Below are 22,390 nucleotides of genomic sequence, written 5' to 3'. Positions count from 1 at the left end.
TTTTTTAAGTAGGTTCCATGCTCAACATAGGGCTTGAACTCACAACCCTGAGATCAAGAGTCGCATGTTGTACAGACTGAGCCAGCCAGTTACCCCCATAATGAGTTTCCTGGTGGTGCTCAAAGAACTGCAGTTTATATAATAACTAACAAATATTGGGGCGCCTGGGTGTCTCAGTCAGTTAAACATCCAACTCTAGATTTTGGTTCAGGTCATGATCTCACGGTTCTTGAGTCCAAGCCCCACGTTGGGTTCTGCAGTGGCAGCACAGAGCCTGCTTGGGATTCTTTCTCTCCCTGTGCCTCCCTTACTTGTGTTTTTTCTCTCTAAATAAATAAATCAATTTAAAAAAACTAATAAATGCATTATACATATTAGAAAATTACATATTAAGTTTTGCTTTAACATATGTTAGCTTGGAGCACGATTGAATTGATCAGTAGAGTTTAAGACTGAAATAATAATTTTACAGTTTAGTATGAACTGGTTTGATGCTTTCAGCACACCCCTCCTATATGGCAGCCTAGAAGCTTTGTCAAAGGCTCCTTCCCTCTGCTAACTTTGTCTTGGGTTATATCTTTCAGCTCTATCTTTATCTTGCTCTTGGTCTTGCTTGACTTCTATATAGATTCTTCAACTCAAAGCAGGTTCTTTTTTTTTAAAGAAAGGGTCTTTTCTTTTTTAAGTTTATTTATTTATTTTGAGAAAGAGAGAGAGAGCACAAGCAGGGGAGGAGCAGAGAGAGGGAGAGAGAGAATCCCAACCAGGCTCTGTGCTATCAGCGTGGAGCCTGACAAGGAGCTTAACGTCATGAACCTCGAGATCATATCTGGGTCGAAAACAAGAGTCAGCCGCTTAACCGACTGAGCCACCCAGGCGCCCCAACTCAAAGCAGGTTCTTAATCTCCCCCCATTGTCTGAATGTTTTAACAGCTCCCTGCTTCTCCAGTCTGCTCTCTTTGAGACATGGTCATTTGAAACTTCAACTCAGACCAAGCTCATGTTGAGATTTCCTAAGGTTCTGGATTTCCTTGGACTCTCACTTGTCCCAGGTTTCCAGGGCTCCTACCTGACATGGCATTTCTAATAAGCCAGTAAGTCACATGGACTCCTTTATTGGCCTTCTTTCCTTTCTCTTTCTTAGCTTGCTCTCCAAGAACAGACTCCTAGGCCAGTGAAGTTGCCTGGGCCAGCTCCCCGTCTTGACATCTGGCACCCTCCTGTGGCCATGGATGGGTGTACCTTGGTCAGCAGTGAATTTCAGAGATAGGTTCCTACAGAGCTTGTTAGTGCTCACCAGTGACAGTTAAAAGGAGCTGCTATCAGAATCAGCTATCAGATCCTGGCAAGCTTTACCTTCTTTGCAATTCACCTCCTGCAACTTGCTGATAGAGAAATTCACCACAGGCCCCACCTTCCTTTTTCCTATAAATGTATTTGCATCAAGACATGCTAAGATCTACATCCTCAAAGGAAAAGCCTTTTCTGGTTTTGCACTTGGCAGAGAAGTAATAATAAGTACTAAATTAAATGAGAGCCAGATGCTGAGTTAACGCTTTACACACATTATCACAATCTTCACAACAATGCTGGGAGACTGTCACCTATTTTTAATCTCCATTTTATAGATGAGGAAACAGCGGCTTAGATGGGTTACACAGAAGTCAAGGGTAAGTTTAAAGGTCAAGATCTCCTTGCTACTTGATGGCTAAGTTTGGATTCAAAACAAGCCACCTGATTTGGGGCCCATGCTTCCTAATCACCAGGCCATACAGTCTCTGTAAAATTGGGATGCTCAAAGGCCATGTTTTCTGTCATGCAGATAGAGTTCATCTGTAGCAAGAAGAAAGAATAAAAAAAAAAAAAATAGAGAGAAGCTGAGAAAAGGGGTAGAGGTAGGTTTCTAAAAACCTTGAGACCTAGGTTCCTGAGGCTCAGAAGCATCCTTGTCCTTCTCCAAACTTGGTTGTTTCATCAGATAACTAAGTCCTTCCAATAAACTCCCCCTTCTAATTCAGTTTGATATGTTTCCTGCCACTTGCAACGTAGAAGTACTACTAAAACAGGAAACAAGTAAGGTACTTTTTTTTTTAGTAGACCTCATGCCCAACATGGAGCCCAAGGCAGGGTTTGAACTCACAACCTTGAGATCAAGACCAGAGCTGAGACAAGAGTGAGACGCTTAATTGACTGAGCCACCTAGGTGCCCCCAAGTAGGGTACTTTTGAAGACAGTCTAACTATTAACACTTGGAGGAGAATTGGTGATGAATTATCTGATCCATACTGGGTTATTGTTTTTAATAATGCTTATTTATTATTTTTGAGAGAGAGACAGAGTGTGAGCAGGGGAGGGGCAGAGAAAGAGAGAGAGACACGCAGAATCTGAAGCTGGCTTCAGGCTCTGAGCTGTCAGCACAGAGCCCGATGTGGGGCTCGAACCCACAAATGGCAAGATCATGACCTGAGCTGAAGTCAGACGCTTAACCAACTGAGCCACCCAGGCGCCCCTTTACTGGGCTATTTTCATTGCTAGAAACAAAGATTGAGTCAATTTACTAGAGCCAAGTTACTCATTACTCAAAGACAAGCAAAAAAAAAAAAAAGGCTTATAGAAAAAACATACGTGTGCTAAAACCTGAGTAAACTGAACCACAGGGCCTCAGGAAGAGTCAGAATCACATCATTAGCACTGTGGAATAGCCACCCCTTCGCCTCTCTCAAGGCTTTTTGGCTTCTCTGTGAATCAGCACCAGTCTCTCTCTGAACCAGCCTTCTCAACTTACTCATCTTACAACTGGCTGCACAAGTAGCCACTCTAACCTCTATACTTCTATGGCCTTCCAATTCCAGCACGTACCAAAACTGTAGCCCACTTTGTGTCTCTTATTGCATGTTTCCAAGACAGAATTTCTGACTTCTGCTTTTCTTTTTAGACCAAAGTACAGGAGGCCTAAGTCATGGGGTATAGTTTATGGTCATAGTCATTGGCCCACTGCCCACGCAGTATGGTCAATGGGTAGGGATTTTACTAGAAAGGGATGTGAGCAGGCCAGTAATAATTGGCATCTCTAATCAAGCCTACTTAAATGTAACTTGAACTCTTGCCAGTAAAAAAAAATTAAACACCATGCAAAGACCATTCCCCAAAGACCCTCTCTAATTATCTCAAGTTGGCAGGAGAGTTCACCTTCTGCCGTTTGTAGGCTTGTGTGCTATCCTCTACCTCAAAATCCATCTTCTTCAAGGTCCCAGTCCCACCTGCACCTGCCCTAAACACTCTGCACTGAGCTAGACTACTTCACTCACTTGGGAGTCTATTAATTTTTTTCTCCCCTTAACCACACTAAAGACTTTGCTTAGTAAAGCATTTTGAAGATTTAGAAAGTGACTGTTCAGTCTGCTTAGGATTTATATCCCAAACAGATGTGCCAAGAAGTCATAGGAATCAAACTGCTGTTCTGTGAGTAGAATAATATATTAACTTGCCTTTTAGCAGTTTCGATTACACAGCTGTACAAATTGCAATGGAGTCTTCATAGCTAAAGTTGCTTTTATCAAAAGCACATCACTTCTTCGGGATGGAAGTTTAACATAGCAGGCATCTTGAGGGGCATGTATCCTTGTAAAATACTTCTCATTATTTGAGAGAAAAATCATCTAGGAAACTGAGATATGGTAGTACTTAACTTGCATACTCTGTTCTTCATCATCATAGCTGAACTGGATAGTATTTCATGATGAAAATAAGGAGCTCCGAAATAATGGTACCATCATCTTACACTTTTAGTCTTTCTGAGACTCAGTTTTCTCAACTGTTAAATTAGGATATCAGTACCCATCTTATAAGGTTGTTGTAAGGAGCCGATGAAAGCTTAACAAACCGCCAACCATAGTAAACTCTCAATAAATGTTAGTTACCACAATTATCATTACATTTTGTTTCTCACATTACCAAATGAAAATGTGTTTTTTAGCACAGTTTCTCATTTTACCCTTTCAACCTGTGGGTAGGTATGCTGCTAACTATAACCCCATTTTATAGCACAATTAACAGAAATAGGTTAAATAACTTATCCAGCAATTTTTTTCAAGGTAACATAGACAATATTTCACATCTGTGACTTCTAACTGAATGTTCCTTCTGCACAGAACTTAAGTTCTGTGACAGGGACTTTAGTGAAAGGAGAAGGTTAATATTAAAGAAAGAATCCTCTGGGGCGCCTGGGTGGCTCAGTCGGTTAAGCGTCCGACTTCAGCTCAGGTCACGATCTCACGGTCTGTGAGCTCGAGCCCCGTGTTGGGCTCTGTGCTGTCAGTTCAGAGCCGGGAGCTTGCTTCGGATTCTGTGTCTCCCTCTCTCTCTCTGCCTCCCCCACTCACGCTCTCTCTTTATCAAAAATAAATAAACGTTAAAAAAAAATTTAAAGGAAGAATCCTCACAATTTTGTCTAAGAATTGTTTCTGGGCTAGAAATGTTGTGTAGACTTCTATTTCTGGCAGCATGGAAAGCCAGATAACCTGAAGGGCCCCTTAGCTATGAGACAATTAAATCTAATTTGAATGAAAACTAATGTGCACTTTAAAGTTTTGCTGGGGTTTGATGAAAGGGATCAAAAAGAAAAAGTGACCTCAAACAAGAACAGGGAGCAATAAACAAACAAAAGCTAGAGTTGTAATGGACAAGTGCTAGTGCCAATCCAGGACAAGAGATTGAGCTTGGAGGCACACTGCAAAGTGTGGAAATCACACCTGGGATTCTGCTTTGAGCCTGGTTCTGAAAAGGAGGTTCTGATCAGTTGTATCTCATACCTCTCAGAATCAAATGCAAGGACTCTCTAGAGTAAAGCAACTCCCTGTTTGGGTCCCTGAAATTTCCACAAATTAAGTTCAAGAAAATATAAGTTTACAAATTAAAAAAATCACCAATACATAAACTACCATGAGTTAAGATCAACAGAAATAACAAACAATAATTTGTAAGAACTGAAGAACTGGAATTAGAATTGTCATTTATAGAATATTAAATAACTTTTTATGAACCATTTAAAGAAATCAAATATGGAATGAAATAGAAAGTGGTGCCTGAGTGGCTCAGTAGGTTGAACATCTGACTCTTGATTTCTGCTTAGGTCATGATCTCAAGGCATGGGATTGAGCTCTGCATCAGGTTCCACACTGAGTGTGGGCCTACTTGGGATTCTCTCTCTCCCTCCGGCCCTCTCCCCACCTCACATACTCTTTCTCAAAAAAAGAGAGAGAGAGAGATTTAGAAACAAGAGATCAGAAAGATTAGTAAAAGAACCAAATAGAACTTTTTAGCCCAATAGCTTTAGATTTTGAAATTAACAACGTAGCAAACCTGTTAAAAACAGCTAAAGACAGGATTACTGACCTGGAAGTTATATCTGAAGAAATTAGCCAGGATGGAGCATAGAGAGTGCAGCAGATGGAAAATATGAAAGAAGGGTTAAAAGACACGGAAGGTAAAATAAGGCTTAATATAAATTTAATCAGAGTTCTAGAAGTAAGGAAAAGAGAGAATAGGAGAAAGCCAATATTGAAAACGATAATTCCCAAGAATTTTCCTAAACTGACTAAAGATAAACCTACAGATAAAGCACAGCATATTTCAAGCATGACAAATAAAGAAAAATCCACACCAAGACATATTGTGATGAAATGGCACAATACCAAAAATGAAGACCTTAAAAATCCCAGAGAGAAAAAGCCAGGGCACCCACAAAGAACAAAACAATAAGCTATCAGAAGACTTTTTTTTTTTAAAGAAATGTAACAATAATTTATTATTAGTAGTTACTGTTATTACTTCCATTTTAATGTAAGGAAATTCTAGCTGAGAGGGAAAGCCCAAGGTCCTAGAGATACACAGCAACAAGGATATAGCTTAGAAATGCAAGAATGAGTGGAAAAGTAGGTCATAAAACACTGCTTCAGCCATATGCAACAGCATATGAATCTTAGGACATAATCTTCAGATGAATCTTAAAAACATAACACTGAGTGAAAAGAGCAGGTGGCAGAAAACTATATACAGAATACCATTTTTATAAAGTTCACAAACAAAACTAAATAATATATTGCTTAGAAATACATACATGTATGATTAAATTATCTTAAAAAGCAAGAGACTAATTGCTATATGCTGAATGTTTGTGTCCCCCCCACCCCCAAATTCACATGTTGAAACCTAGTACCCAATGAGATGATATTAGGAGGTGGAGCCTTTGGGGAATGATTGGTCATGAAACCAGAGCCTTCATGAATGGGATTTGTAACCTTATAAAAGAAGCCCACAGAGCTTCCTACTTCCTCCCACCCGTGAAGTTACTGTGAAGAAATGGCCGTTTATGCGTGGGAAGCAGGCTGTCATCAGACATGGAAGCTGACCATTCAGGCACCCTGAATTTGGACTTCCAGCTTCCATTTCTGTGGGAAATAAATTTCTGTCGTATATAAGCCCTTGTCTGTGGTATTTTGTTATAGCAACCTGAATGGACTAAAACAGGAAAATACACAAAATTCTGGATAGTAGTTAGCTCTTCAGAGATGCAACAGAAGAATGGAACAAGGAGAAGCACATGCTCCAACATTCTAGTTCATAGACTGTTGGTAGGTAACAGATATTCATTTCATCATTGTATTAATATATGTGACTTCTATTCCTTTGTATGCATCAAAGTTACATAATAAAAATAAAATAAAATTGCCAAAAGACTAATATTGAACTGGATTTTACAATGTATGTTTTAAAGCCACTGGTTAATCCTTGTGGCTGATGGCTGAGGGGTATAATCAGCCTCTAGAGTTTAACTGCTAAATTTTTTTTAAAAGGTTTATTCTTTTTTAATTTTTTTTAACGTTTATTTATTTTTGAGACAGAGAGAGACAGAGCATGAACGGGAGAGGGCCAGAGAGAGAGGGAGACACAGAATCTGAAACAGGCTCCAGGCTCTGAGTGGTCAGCACAGAGCCTGACGCAGGGCTTGAACTCACAAACTGAGATCATGACCTGAGCCGAAGTCGGAGGCTTACCCGACTGAGCCACCCAGGGGCCCCAAGGTTTATTTATTTTTGAGAGGTGGGGGAAGGGGAGAGAGAGAAGGAAATAGAGGATCTGAAGCAGGCTTCATGCTGACAGCAGCAAGCCCGATGTGGGGCTGGAACTCATGAACTGCGAGATCATGCTCTGAGCTGAAGTCAGACACTCAACCGACTGAGTCACCCAGGTGCTCCTAACTGCTAAATTTTTGTAGTAAATCACAAAAAGGGTTCCTACATAACTAATGGAAGACAGAAGTCATTCCTGACTTGGGACTTTAAATTCCTGGTCTTGTATGTTCTCTGCAAATATAAGTCTATACACACAAATCTAATAAGAGGTGTGGTATGGGGTGCTTGGGTGTTCAACCGGTTAAGCATCCGACTTGGGGTCAGGTCATGATCTCACAGTTTGTGAGTTTGAGCCCTGCATTAGGCTCTGTGCTGATAGCGCAGAGCCTGCTTCAGATCCTCTGTCTCCCTCTCTCTCTACCCCTCTCCTACTCGTTCTCTCTCTCTCTCTCTCTCAAAAAAAATAGGCAGCTCTTTCTGCCCATCGCTCCTGTCCATGTGCTTTAATAAAATCACCTTTTAGCACCAAAAAAATAAGAAGAAAGAAAGAAAGAAAGAAAGAAAGAAAGAAAGAAAGAAACAGTTGAAAAGAAAACATTAAAAAAACAAAAAAAGAAAAAGAAAAATTAAATAAACATTAAAAGATGTGCTATTTACATCATTTGTATGGCTGTCTTTCACCTCATATTCCAGATGGTAAAAAACAATTTCAACATGGGAAAAATATTGTTATAGGATAACTGTATTAGCAAAAACTAGTCCCATTTTGTGTTTGATGTCATACGATTAAGTTGGTAACAAGTGAAAAATCTAATGTCCTTTTTTTGGGGGGGTAGTGGGGTTGTAAAACAAATTCACTTTCTCATATCCAAAATTTTGTGATCCGATTTGCTCAATTTTATTTTTTTTTCAACGTTTTTTATTTATTTTTGGGACAGAGAGAGACAGAGCATGAACGGGGGAGGGGCAGAGAGAGAGGGAGACACAGAATCGGAAACAGGCTCCGAGCCATCAGCCCAGAGCCTGACGCGGGGCTCAAACTCACAGACCGCGAGATCGTGACCTGGCTGAAGTCGGACGCTTAACCGACTGCGCCACCCAGGCGCCCCTGGTTTGCTCAATTTTAAAATAAATAGATATGGGGCACCTGAGTAGCTCAATTGGGGAAGCATCTGACTCTTGATTTTGGCTCAGGTCAGGATCTCATTGTGCAACTTAGAGCCTGCATGGGGCTCCAAGCTGACAGTGCGCAGCCTGCTTGGGATTTTCTCTCCTTCTCTCTCTCTCCTCCCCCCCCCCCCCCCCCCCCCCCCCGCCTTCCCGTCTAGTGCACACACACACACGCTCTTTCTCTCAAAATAAATAATCTTTAAATTTTTTTTTCAACGTTTTTTATTTATTTTTGGGACAGAGAGAGACAGAGCATGAACGGGGGAGGGGCAGAGACAGAGGGAGACACAGAATCGGAAACAGGCTCCAGGCTCCGAGCCATCAGCCCAGAGCCTGACGCGGGGCTCGAACTCACGGACCGCGAGATCGTGACCTGGCTGAAGTCGGACGCTTAACCGACTGCGCCACCGAGGCGCCCCTCAAAATAAATAATCTTAAAAATATAAAAAATAAATGAAGTAAAAAAATATACCTGGATTTTAATTATAGTAAGAGAAATATAGTTGATAAACTCTATATAGATGTATTTCTTCTGGACTGAATTTACATACTATTCAAGTTCTAATTGCTTTTTTAAAGCCAATTGTATGCAAATATATATTTACAGCAATTGTATAAATGTTTAAATACATTTTTCAGAATATTTGGAAAGTGCCTAAGCCACAATCACTAATTAATAATTAGAAAGCAAAATCAAAATTGTTTGATATTTTCATATTACATCTTAAGAGAAAGAACTCTTTGATATTGTCTTATTTTTCAGTTCTTATAATAAATTCAAAATCATTAGACCAATATAAAATGTGTTATCCTATTCTCTGTATTTCCTGCATACCTTAATAGTTTGTAATTATCATTAAAACATCTTTGAGTTGGATGAGTTATCTGGCATTAACATTGAGTTTCACTTCTTTGGGGTGGTTGTGTGTGTTTAATGCCATAATAGAAGTCTGTACAATCTTCTCTTAATCCAAGTCCATAAACTTGATATTCCCTCAAGATTTCCTGCCAAAATCTCAACATGTCATACTATCTTAGTACAGGAAACTGTTTCCTAAACGCAATACATGCAATTTTCCCTTCATGAAAAATGAAGATAGTTTTCACAGGAGTAAACCAGCTTAGTAGTTTATTAAGTTTAATGCATTATTATTTGGAAGACACGATTTAAAAGATTTCTGTATAATTTTATAATTTTTCATTCCTTTGAATAGTAATACAATCTAAAATTAATACTATCATTACCTAAAAAAGTAAAAAGGATTTCCCCACAGGTAATTAAAATAAGCTCTCAAAATATATCCCTGTTGAATCTGTATTTACCAATATGTCAATCTCAAATTTTCCTTTTATGTTTTTTTAATTTTTTAAAATTGATTAATAATTTATTTCCTCTTTTTAAGTAGGCTCCATGCCAAATGTGGGGTTTGAACCCATGACCTTGAGATCAAGAATCACATGCTGTACTGACTGAGCCAGCCAGGTGCCCCAGGTTTTTCAGTTTTGTTTTTCTTTTAATTTCTTTAAGTTTATTTTTATTTATTTTGAGAGAGAGATAGAGAGCAAACAGGGGAGGGGCAGAGAGAGAGAGAGGGAGACAGAATCCCAAGCAGGCTCTGTGCTATCAGTGCAGAGTCCAACATGGGGCTCGAACCCATGAACTGCGAGATCATGACCAGAGCCAAAACCAAGAGTCAGAGGCTCAACCAAGCCACCCAGACACCCCTGGTTTTCAGTTTTTAAAAGTGATATTCATTAGTTTAAATATGTTTGTGAATGTAGAGTTGACTTTAATATTTGCAAGGCAGTTGTCCAGAGGCATTTATGATTTCCCCAATTTAAAACAAAGAAACAAAACAGCAGCAACAACAACAAAAATAAAATTCTATAGCATAAATTTGGTCAATGTAGAGAAAAATCAAGTTGCAAAGAGAGAAGCAAAATATAAGAGAGCCAGAATCTTGACAGTTCCCCTGTATCCAATGTCACTTACTTCCTGAAATCTGGCTGGCTTCCAGCCTGAGATAACACTTTACCCACATAATAAATTCCCTCTTTAGCTTTTTTTTTTTTTTTTAATTTTTTTTTTCAACGTTTTTTATTTATTTTTGGGACAGAGAGAGAGACAGAGCATGAACGGGGGAGGGGCAGAGAGAGAGGGAGACACAGAATCGGAAACAGGCTCCAGGCTCCGAGCCATCAGCCCAGAGCCTGACGCGGGGCTCGAACTCACGGACCGCGAGATCGTGACCTGGCTGAAGTCGGACGCTCAACCGACTGCGCCACCCAGGCGCCCCTTCCCTCTTTAGCTTTAAGTTACCTCAGGTTGGTTTCTGTTACCTTCATTAAGAGTCCTAATACATATATTTATGCTGAACTATTGGGTAATGCATATATTTCATTCCATTGTATGGATCCAGTGATTCTCAGTTAATCTTTTTGATATCTTACTGGTATCATGGGTCTAAGAATCCTTTTGTGAAAGAAAAGTATCTGAACCAGTCGGATTCCATCTGACTTTTGCAAACAAGATTTCAGGGCTCAGTGAGCACTCCAGGTAAGGAGCATCTCTTACAGAAGGCTTCCCCTTCTTATTTGGGTGGTCTGCAGGTTACAGTGTGCAAGTAGATTTAGGTGATAAATGAAAAGAGTAAAAAGATTTTCAATATACCAGTCCTCTGCAACATACATAGTAGCTCTTTCTTTGAAGCCCTGTGCTGAAACCAGATGCTTAGTTTTATGACTTCCTTCTCTCAAACAACAAGATAAGAAGAAAAACATACATAAGTCAGTTAATGTTATCAGGAAGTGATTATTAGTTTTGTTGAAATCACAATGCCTTTGGGGCTTTGAAGGAAAGTACTAATTTAAACCATTCTTGAAATGAATAAATATTCAAAAAGTAGTATATAAACTTTGCTTGCCTCAGGCTAACATTAAGTATTTATGACTCTATCATGTGTGTTCTTCTTTGGAATTTTTCCTCTTTCATCTGAAAACTGATCTTTCACCTGCGTACCCTTTAGGAATCAAATTTAGATACAAAGCAGTGACAGCTTGGATCTTGCCCTCTGTATAATAAATCAACTGATGCAACTCCTTTCCATTAAGAACAGCTCACTAATAGCCGAGTGGGCATGCTTTAAATTAACCTGATATACAAGAGTCCATTCAAGTTGTAAATCTATGGATTATAGTCTCACCATATCTGATTCTATATTTTGTAACAGTCCCTTAAAGGGTGTACATTTTGTAATTAACATTTTAGCAACATCAGGATTGAAATTACATATAGTGTCTCAAAATAGTCTGTAAACTCCTTGGAGCCTGGAATGTCTTTCCTTTCTTTTTACCTGTAGCAACTGCATGCTGGAGTAAATTGGAGAGTTATTTAGTAGTATGTGGAGTTGGATTAATAATAGTAATGGGAGAGTTGGGCCAAAAGAGAGTAGATGAAACAACATGGAAAGAAGGTGATACCAGGCTTTGCAAATGAGCAGAGGCCAAGGGTAAGGAAAACATGGAAAGGACATGAAGGTAAGTATGAAATTCTGTGCATCCTAAAATAAAGTCAAACCTATGATTTGGAAACTGGAAAATTTCTTGAGACCCACTCTTTTGGGGGCTATGTGGTTTTCAGGATTGGGTTGATTCGATCTGCTTAGTGAATCAGAATGGCAGTGAGGGGAGATAAAGGAGAAGGCGTTGCTATTAATTAAAGATTCATGATTCAGCTGCTTGTGATGAAGTGAGGATGTATGTGTCTGAATCACAAATTCAGGTGCACAGGAAATACAAGTTTATTTTCCTATAATAATTTCTATTTTAAGCTTCCATTCCATCAGGTGTATCCAACAGGACATAGTAATAAAACAGAAACCACTATAGGTGTTTCAGGCAGGAAGGGATTTAATATGGGGAATAAGATGCTTATAACTCTTTGGAAAGCACTGGGGAAACAAACAACTGATTATGATGTTAGCTCTGAACTAAGTCAAACACAGCCTTTATTATGTTGAGATAGGTTCCTTGCATACCTAATTTGTTGAGAGTTTTTACCATAAATGGATGTTGAATTTTGTCAAATGCTTTTTATGCCTTTATGGATAAGATCATACCATTTTTTTAAAGATTTTATTTTTAAGTAATCTCTACACCCAATGTGGGGTTCAAACCCACAGCCCCAAGATCAAGAGTTGCATGCTCTACCAACTGAGCCAGCCAGGGGCCCCCATATAATTTTTGTCCTTCATTCTATTAATGTGGTGAATTATATTTATTGCTTTGTATGTGTTGAACAATCCTTGCATCTCAAGGGTAACATTTGATCATGGTGTCTGATCCTTTTAATGTGCTGTTGAATTTGGTCTCTGGTATTTTGTTGTGGATTTTTGCAGCTTTATTCATCAGAGATACTGGCCTGTAATTTTCTTTTCTTGTAGTGTCCTTGTCTGGCTTTGGTATCAGGGTAATGCTGGCTTCAACATAAGTTTGGAAGCATCTGTCCTCTTCATTCTTCTGGAAGAGTTTGAGAAGGATTGGTATTAATTCTTCTTTAAATGTTTGGTCATATTCACCTGTGAAGCCATCTGGTTCTAGGCTTTTCTTAGTTGGGAGGTTTTTGATTACTGCTTCAATCTCCTTACTTTCCATAGATCTGTTCAGATTTTTTATTTCTTCATGATTCAGTCTTGGCAGATTGTATGTTTCTAGGAATTTATCCATTTTTTCTAGGTTGTCCAATTTGTTGGCATATAATTTTTAGTAGTCTCATGATCCTTTTTATTTCTGTAGTATCAGCTATAAGTCTCCCTTTCATTTATAGTTTTATTTCTTTTAGTTCCCTCTCTTTTTTTTCTTAGCATAGCTAAAGACTTGTCAATTTTATCTTTAAAAAAAAACCCACTTCATTTTATTTATTTATTTATTTATTCTGTTGTCTTTCTAGTCTCTATTTCATTTATGTCTGCTCAACCTCTATTGTTTCCTTCTTCTGCTAACTTTGAGCTTCACTTGTTCTTCTTTCTCTGGTTCCTTGAGTATAAATTGTTTACTTGAGATCTTTATTTTTTCTTTAAAAAATTTTTTTTTAATGTTTACTTATTTTTGAGAGAGAGAGAGAAAGAGACAGAGTGCAAGTAGGAGAGGGGCAGAAAGGGAGGGCGACACAGAATCTGAAGCAGGCTCCATGCTCAGAGCTGTCAGCACAGAGCCGGACACGAGGATAAAACTCAAGAACCACAAGGTCATGACCTGAGCTGAAACCAGATGCTTAACCGACTGAACCATTCAGGCACCTCCTTTTCTTTTTTTCTAATGCAGGCATTCATTGCTATGAACTTCCCTCTTAGAATTGCATTTGCGGCATCCCATAAGTTTTGGTAAGTTGTATTTCCATTTTCATTTGTCTCAAGATACTTTTTTATTTCCCTTTGATTTTTTCTTTGATCTATTAGTTGTTCAGGAGCATGTTCAGTTCCACATATTTGTGAATTTTCCAATTTTCCTCCTTTTATTGATTTCTGGTTTCATGCCATTGTGGTCAAAAAATATACTTGATGTGATTTCCACTTAAATTTGTTAAGATTTGTTTTGTGATCCAACATATGATCTATTCTGGAGAATGTTTTATGTACGCATTGAGAAGAATGTGTATTCTGCTACCACTTAAAGGAAATTACTCTCTCAGGAAGGATTTCAAAGTTACAAATCAAGAAAATCTTGTAAATAAACCCACCAGCTTTATTACAAAGGGGCTATTGCAATCATCCTATTCTCTCTCTCTCTCTTTCTTTCACTCATGTCTCTTTCGAATTCACCCCACTTTCTCCAGCTGCAGCTGCAGCCACCACATCTAGGCTGAAAGGTCACAGAACAGAGTGCCCTAAATCTCCTTGTGATGATGACAACAGATGCGGATGGCAAAGTAGAGGTATGGCAGAGAAATTAGGAGAGAAGTAGAAATTGGAGACTGAGGGAGAGAGCAGGTGTTTTCCTTGCTCTTCCTTCAGAGGATATTCCCCAGAGCAGATTCTACATTATGAGGTCCTGGGTGCCTACCTATTTCCTGCAGAACAATGAAATTTTGTCATCCTGCCATTCCTCTTAGTGCCATCTTCTTCACAGCTCCCTTGTTTCTCTTAATACCCACTCTCCCATCGCCAAAAACTCTATTCTTACTTTTTGAAGGACAGTGACAGAGTAGGTCTTTGGGGCCACCCCCGGAGCCAGAGCTGTCCTGTCCCTTCCTCTTTCACTTCCTGTTGCGAACAATAAAGGCCATTGGCATAGGGGTGACGGGAAGTGGGGGACATGGGAGGGTGGAAGGGGGGAATAACCCTATTCCTCTTGCTCAGACTTCAAAATCCACCTCAAAGGATACGTCCTCCTCAGACCTTCCACAGTCCCCTCTTCCTACCTTACCTCACCTTCACCATTCTTTCAGCTAAACTGTCATCCTCCCCCTGAATTTCTGGAATGTCAATTACTCTTCTTTTACAGTACTGATCACCTTGAACCTTATGACATCCTTTAAACCCATGCTTCATCTCCCTTGATAGACTGGTGACTATGAGCACTGTTTGGGCAGGGTCTATGTCTGGTTTATATCGATGTCCCCTACAGCACTTAGCACAGTGCCTTTGGCATAGCCGATGCTCAGTAATGTTCAGGGAATCATCCACTTGGCCCTTGCTCCACTACAATTGCCATTCTCCTGAAGTTTGAGGCTCTGTACATGCTCATTGCAACTCTTTTACCTACTTGGAAACCTCTCTCTGTCTTTCCACTCCCTTTCTTTATTCTTTCCCTCTGCAAAGATTCTCATCACTTACCCTTGCTTCCCTGCCCCATCTTCCAGTTAAACCCAAACAACGGCTCCTTTAGAAATAGGTCCTTTCGGTACCTGCTGATCTCTCTTTCTACCTCCTGCTCTTCCTGAGGTTTATGTCCTTAGATCTACTGATACAGACTGCCCTGGAGGCTCACTGTAACCAGATTTTACTTGTTCAAAAATGATAGGCAGGAAGGCCTCAAAGTACAACTTGTTCCCAGTCTCACCCAGCCTTAGAGAGGGCCCTTCTTGGAACAGAGCCCAACATTAATAACCTGGTGGAAAACGGAGACAAGGTAACTGCCTTATAATCATGGTGCATTAGCCTTTTTATGTAACTTTTTCTTGTGAGAGGCAAGACCTAACTTGTTCTAGATATAAATCCATATAATAAGCCAGGTTCTACTGTAACATTTACCCATTTGCTAATCTCAAAATACAAAATTTGAAGTTATGAAATGTGCCCATGAGGACTGAATACTATCAGTTTGAGTTTTCCTAGCAAATGCATAACACACACACACACACACACACACACACACACACAGAGAGAGAGAGAGAGAGAGAACTTTTAAGAGAAAATTCTAACCATGACTCTGTGCTATAATTAGAGAGGAAGTGTTTCTGCCACATTCTACCAGTGAGATTCTTGGGCTTAGAGAAGTCTGCTGATGGGTTCAATGGCCTACAGCAAGAAATTGAATCTGGCTAGATCACTTTGTATAGTAAGTGAACTTTCTCTGAACTCTCATCTCTCACTTTCTTACACATGACACCTTTCTTTGAAATCTCATCTCTCAGTTTCTTATATATGACACTTAAATTTCCATTCTTTCCCTTCCTAGGAAGAAAAATTTCACTAGACGATGTGCTGTATGGTAAGTACACTGCACATCAATATAACTTAGCAGACACAACTAGTAGCCTACCCCAAATATGTGCTCTCCTTCCTTACTAACAGGACCCTATGTTATTGGGGGCATCAATATACCCAGCTAAAAGGACAGCTTCACTTAAAAAACATATGGCCTTATGACTAAATTCTGGACAATTAGGTAACAGCAAAAATGTTATGAGGGACTTGGGGATAGACCCCTTAGAGGTGAACTTAATCAGCTGGGAGGCAGTCCTTTGCCCTTCCTCCTTTTTCTTGTCTGGAATGTGGATGTAATGGCTGGATTCCTCATAGCCATCTTGGACCATCACTAGCTAAGCACAAAGATGGCTGATCTATAACCTAAAAGGAACCCTGATGTCTAACTATGGTGCTGCCAAATCAGCCCTAAATATATACCTCCTTCTAAACCTCTTTCACATGAAAGAGAAATAAAATATGTTAGCTAAACCATTGTTATTGTGAATTTTCAGTTATGTACATCTGAATCTAATCATAACTAACTCTAATAACAAATTTTGTTGAGTTCTAAACAGACAAATTAGGATTTCCTTAAATCTTTCTTCCTCTCAAATACATTATAAAGTAACTGCAAGCCAAACTATTTAATATTTAAATAATATCCTTGAGGGTATTGTGACTTAAAGAGACATGAGGAAGACTCTGGGATGCTGATAAAATTTGTTTCTTCGTCGGGTGTCTTCATTTTGTGAAAATGCAGTGAGATGTATTTGTGATGTGCATATTCTGTATATATATTTTATACATCAATAACAAGTTTTAAATATATCCATAGTAGCTTTGTCTTTTTGAGTGGAACTACTAATCAGTTTAGTTAGGATTAAAGATTTTAAAAGGTTAAGTCTTCAGAGAACTGTGAAGATTAAATGAAATAATGAATGTAAATGATTCACTTTTAACCTATTGAGTCATGCATCTCATGACTATTTTTGGAGAACCTACTATGCACCAGACACCCAGGGTCAGCTATTACTATTAGCCCTAATGTAATTGCTCATTTGTGTTCCTCCCATAGACTAACTAGCTTCATGGGGACTGAGACTATATGTTTTGCTCATGTTGTACACATAGCTTAACACAATGCCAAGCAAACAGTGCTTCTTAACATAATGAATTACCGAATGAACATGTTATAGGTTAAATAACCTCTTACAAACCACTAGGAGAATGTACCTCAGGTTCAAACTGACATAGAAGCTATCTTTTAGAATTCATTTGTAAATTAGAAGCAATCTAGGGCTCTTCAGCATCAGTATTAAATCAAGAACTACAAGTAAAAATTCCAGCAATTCTCTTAACGCTTCAGAAATTATGTAGTCCAAAATATAAGAGGATGAAAATCATAATGCAATTATCACAAGAAACCATCAAAAGCCCTTAACTACACTAGTTAAAAAGACTGGAACAGATTAACTTCTTGATATCATAATGAAAATGCAAACACTATGACTAACACATACCATATCAAAATAGAACATTTTCATTGCATGGCAAGAGAGAAGAGATGTCTGTGTTTTAAGCAATCAAAGAACAAAATTGAAAATGCAAGCAACTGGAAAATGGCAGTCCATAGAAATTCCTTGTTAAAATACGGTAAATGCATGACTATAAATTTTCTATGTAATTTAGAATATTCTCCTTGGTGGTTTAAAAAATTTGTCTAGATTTCAAAAGGAGAGAAATATCAGTTTGACATCTATAGGAGACCTACTTTAGGGGTACATACTCAGTCCACATCCCTTTCTGTGAAAACTGTCTCTGGGTGCCTGGGTGGTCTCAGTTGGTTAAGCAACTGACTCTTGGTTTCATCTCAGGTCATGATCTCACAGTTTGCGAGTTTGAGCTCTACACCGAGCTTGCACTGACAGTGCAGAGCCTGCTTGGGATCCTCTCTCTCTCTCAAAATAAATAAAACAACTAAAAAAAAAAAAAAGAAAACTGTCTCCTTGGCAAAAGGGCAAGCCTACACAACCAATTTTGTCACACAATATGCCAACCACAACTTATTGGACATCTGGAGAACTCTTCATCTAAGCTGAACCAATCAGAATCTTTCTCATGACAATCTGAATTAGTAGGTCTTGAGTCTGTAGGTAGTGGTGAGCTAGAGCTTCTAGAACTCAAAGGTCAACTAGAGTTAAGGCTGAGATTAACACCAAAGCTATCCAAAGTTTCACAAAAGCCAAAATTATGAGGGAGCAGAAACTGTTAAGTAAGCAAAAGAAGCCTACTTGAAAAAAAGGAAAATGGAACACATATGCAAAAAAAGTACAGAGACAAGGCACTGTGAGTAGGGTGCAGGGTGGAGGAATGAGATCTGTTCCTGAATTTTAATTTCCTATGAAATCTGACTGACATTGTTTCATGCTTTTTAAAAAATCATTAATCAATTAACATTCTTGTCCCTGACCAGTGTCCCCAATCCTACTTTTTATTTGAACAAACAGCACCTACCAGTTGTCAGACATGCATCAAGGAAGGCTACAGTAGTAAACAAAAGAGAAAAAAATCATAGTTATTGGGGTCCAGAGGGACTATTATAATGAACATATAACAGATAACTATAACAAAGTAGTAAATGCAATGATAGAGATGAATGTAAGATATTATGAGAAAAAAATACCTTACTTGGCTTAGGGGTTAGCCTCAAACAACATTTTATTCAAAGTAGCTTGAGTGAAGTTTTATATCTTGCAACGAAAAGAACAAAAGAACCTCTGTTTGAACATCTTATTTAAATATATTTATATTGTTTCCCCATGACCCCCACCTCCAAGGAGTGGTTAAGAATGCCAACAACCTACCTAGGTTAGAACTTAGGCCCAACCACTCATTAACATATGACTTAGTTCATATTACAGAATCTCTGTGTGCATTTTTTTCTTTTACCTCATGGGGTTGCTTGGAGACCCAACGGGTAATTCATATGCAGAGCTTTAGAAGTATGCCTGATATTTGATAAGTGGGCATCAATTGTCAGTTGCCATTACTGTTGTTGTTGTCTTGTTGTTGTGGCTGTTATGTTGATCTTTTGTTTGTTGCAATTTGAAACAAGTGTCAGCTGGGAAAGCCTGGGTGGCAGTATTTGCTTGTATTGATTGCCATGTTTAAGGTGGTCCTCAGCTTTGCTAAACTAAATTGTGTTACCATACACAGAGTTATGTTCAGGTTAGCCATACAGATAAGTTGATATAGATATAGGTATTGATATAGATATGTAGACATTAATGTATTAGTTATTTTATCATGACAAATTTTATTGTCAAATAAATAGGAAGTTTTGGTGAAGGTAATGGTTCCACTGACTCCATTACCAGAGATCCAGGCTAACCACTCTCTTCCATTAACATATTCTCTTTACAAGCAGGTAAGAGATTTTTTTCCTTAGTAATAATCTCAAGCCAGGCCTACTCCCTGTACCTGAGGGTACACACAGACCACCTTGATTGGATTTTGGGTATGCTCAACTCTTCAATCTTACTTTAACAGCAGATTTCTTAGATCTGTCATTCCTGCTGATGGGTAATCTCATCCATTAAAAGAACTTTTGAGTCTAATTTTGTTTCTCAGAAGGAAACATTAACTTTAGCTTTAGTCTTACAATCATCCCCAATATGAAAGATCATGTCAACCTTTTATTTTTTTTAATTTATTTTATTTGATTCATTTATTTATTAAAAAAAAAACCATGTTTATTTGCTTTTGAGAGGGAGAGGGAGAACGAGAGTGAGAGCAGGAGAGGAGCAGAGAAGAGGGAGACGGAGGATCCAAAGCAGGATCTGTCCTGACAGCAGCAAGCCCAATGTGGGGCTCAAACTTATGAACCGTGAGACCATGACCCAAACCGAAATCACTCAACCAATTGAGCCACCCAGAAAATCTAATGTAACTTAAGGATCCTCTTCCCAGAAAAATGCTCGATAAAATAGTTTTGTATTTTAGAGAGAAAGCATGCAAGAGTGGGAGAGGGGCAGAGGAAGAGAGGGCGAGTATCCCAAATACACTCCACGCTCAGCACAGACCTTAATGCAGTGCTGGATCCCACAGACCTGGGATCATGACCTGAGCCGAAATCAAGAGTCAGACACCCAACTGTCATGTCAACCTTTTAAACATAGCTTTATTCCACTTTAAGTTACTATGTGTTTGGGCCATAATAAAATGAATTAATATTCCTCAAGATGAGTTGAGGCTAAAATTGTCTTCCTCCCATCTTGGAATCCTTGCTATTTAGACATCTCCAGAGGAGCAACTGCTTAAAGCTTTGGCTTGTCTACATGAGAGTGCTTGGCACTTAAGTATGCTTTAATAGCTATCACTCTACAGAACAGATGTTTGTGTGTTTCGTGGGCATCATAAATATTAAGAATGATGTTATATGGCTTGGAAAGCACTTCCCATTAATTGTTAATGCTCACTATGTGGATATGAGAGGGAGATTCCTTGGGGGAAAATCAAGATACATTATTATGTCTAACTTTACTGTATTTCAATTTCAAGGCAGAGGTTGAAGAGATTTAGTCACTGACTTCTTGAATATCACATGAAAGTTCTAATTAATGTAATGCTTGGTGTCCCTTGTTCCTTACAGTTCCATAGTGAGATATGCAATGTATAACTATAACAGAGGTGTGGTGGAAGAAGGCAAAGGTGGATTTACAGGCCAGTTCTACCTCTTCTTGACTCAGTCATTATGAACTTAATTAGCCTTTCTGAATTTAGCTACTTAACCTATAAAATAGAGGCTAATAACACCTACCTCATAAGGTTGTTATGATAATTTAATAAAAAATATGTGTAAAGATCCTAGGTCAGTAACTCGATTACGGTTAATTTTGCTTTGTCGTCAAATTAGAGATGCTGTGGACTATGCACCAAAAATGGCCAATGTGTGACTAAATTCTTTGAGTTTTTGGCAACTTCAGACGGCTCAGGATTTCTCATATAGAAGGCTTTGCCCAGGGAGACTACAGATTCTTCGCTGATATCCCACATGCAGGCCTATTGCCTGTTGATCTTTCCTTGTTGCCCATGGCATTTATTCATTCATTTATTGAGGGCCCACTAGAATCATGAAGATTAATATGGTCTCTGAACTAAGCAAGTTCATAGTCTAGGAGGGAACAAAGATGCAAAAACAATGACAATATCATGTGATAAGTATTATCTCTAATTAAGGCAAAGTAGAAGGCTGTAGAAAGACAGAGGAAGCACACAGTTCTGTTTAGTTGACAGACACAGCTGTATGAAGAAATGAGAAATCCAGGCAACAATAGCAGGCAACAATACATATGGGATGCCATGAAAACCAGAAATGTGCTAGTTAACTAAGGTTTCTGTACAAAATTACTTACCTTTCTGGTGAAAGATAATTTGGTTTTGCTACCACCAAAGAAAACAATGCTTTCATGTGGAAATTAAAAACAAAAAACAGGGGTACCTGGGTAGCTCAGTTGGTTAAGCCTCTGACTCCTGGTTTTGGCTCAGGGCTCTATGCTGAGAGCACGGAGCCTGCTTAGAATTCTCTCTCTCCCTCTCTCTCTCTGCCTCCCCCTTCTCTCTCTCTCTGTCAAAATAAATAAATAAACTTTAGGGGCGTGTGGGTGGCTCAGTCAATTGAGTGTCTGACTTCAGCTCAGGTCATGGTCTGACAGTTTGAGAGTTCAAGCCCCATGTAAGGCCTTGCACTGACAGTGCGGAGCCTGCTTTGGATTCTATGTCTCCCTCTCTCTGCCCCTCCCCCACTTGTGCTCTTCTTTCTCTCTCTCCCTCTCTCTCCCTCAAAAATACATAAACATTTAAAAATTAAAAAAAAAATAAATAAACTTTAAAAACAAAAAAACAGAGACCTCCTCTCTAGAACTGACCTATGTCTGTTGATTAGTTTTGCCATGAGCAGCTGCAGATGAAGTCAACTGAAATTCTGAAATCAAATCATGCATAACACCAAGCTGTTTTTTCTGGAATGAATTTTAAACTGTTGAACAAAGCCTAAATTTTAAATTCTTTGGTATGTCTCCCAAGTAGTCTGATTCAGTAAATTGCAAAAGAAAATAGAAACGAGAACAGGAATTACAGAAAAATGAGATTTCTTTTTTCCAGAACATTGACTCTACTTTGGCCCGTGGGAGTAAGCCTCTTTTTTTTAAATATAATAATAAAAATATTGGTTTCTCCCTAACTCCACCTAATAAATGTTGAATAAATATTTTAACTGGATTTTTCTGGGACACTCTTGTGTCTCAACCTTTCCCTGAAAGACAAGTGGAATGGGAAAGGCATCACAGAGGAGGTGACTTGTTGCTACTTTTGGGATAAAGTTTGGGAGGAGGAAGAAGA

The 22,390-nt window shown here is 38.8% G+C and overlaps 1 long non-coding RNA gene across 1 annotated transcript in view; it reads left to right on the top strand.

Annotated features, from left to right (window-relative positions):
* The first annotated feature begins 13,623 nt into the window (after positions 1–13,623).
* The window catches only part of LOC131497756 (uncharacterized), a 76,126-nt gene continuing 67,359 nt past the window's right edge, over positions 13,624–22,390 (top strand). The window contains exons 1-2 of the long non-coding RNA XR_009255127.1: positions 13,624–13,684; positions 15,981–16,013. This is a non-coding gene — a long non-coding RNA (uncharacterized LOC131497756). The remainder of the gene's footprint in view (positions 13,685–15,980; positions 16,014–22,390) is intronic.

Source organism: Neofelis nebulosa, chromosome 16 (genome assembly GCF_028018385.1).
Source record: "Neofelis nebulosa isolate mNeoNeb1 chromosome 16, mNeoNeb1.pri, whole genome shotgun sequence".
Classification (NCBI taxonomy): domain Eukaryota; kingdom Metazoa; phylum Chordata; class Mammalia; order Carnivora; family Felidae; genus Neofelis; species Neofelis nebulosa.
The sequence above is the reverse complement of the archived record's forward strand: the minus strand, read 5'-3'. Positions and strand labels throughout refer to the sequence as shown.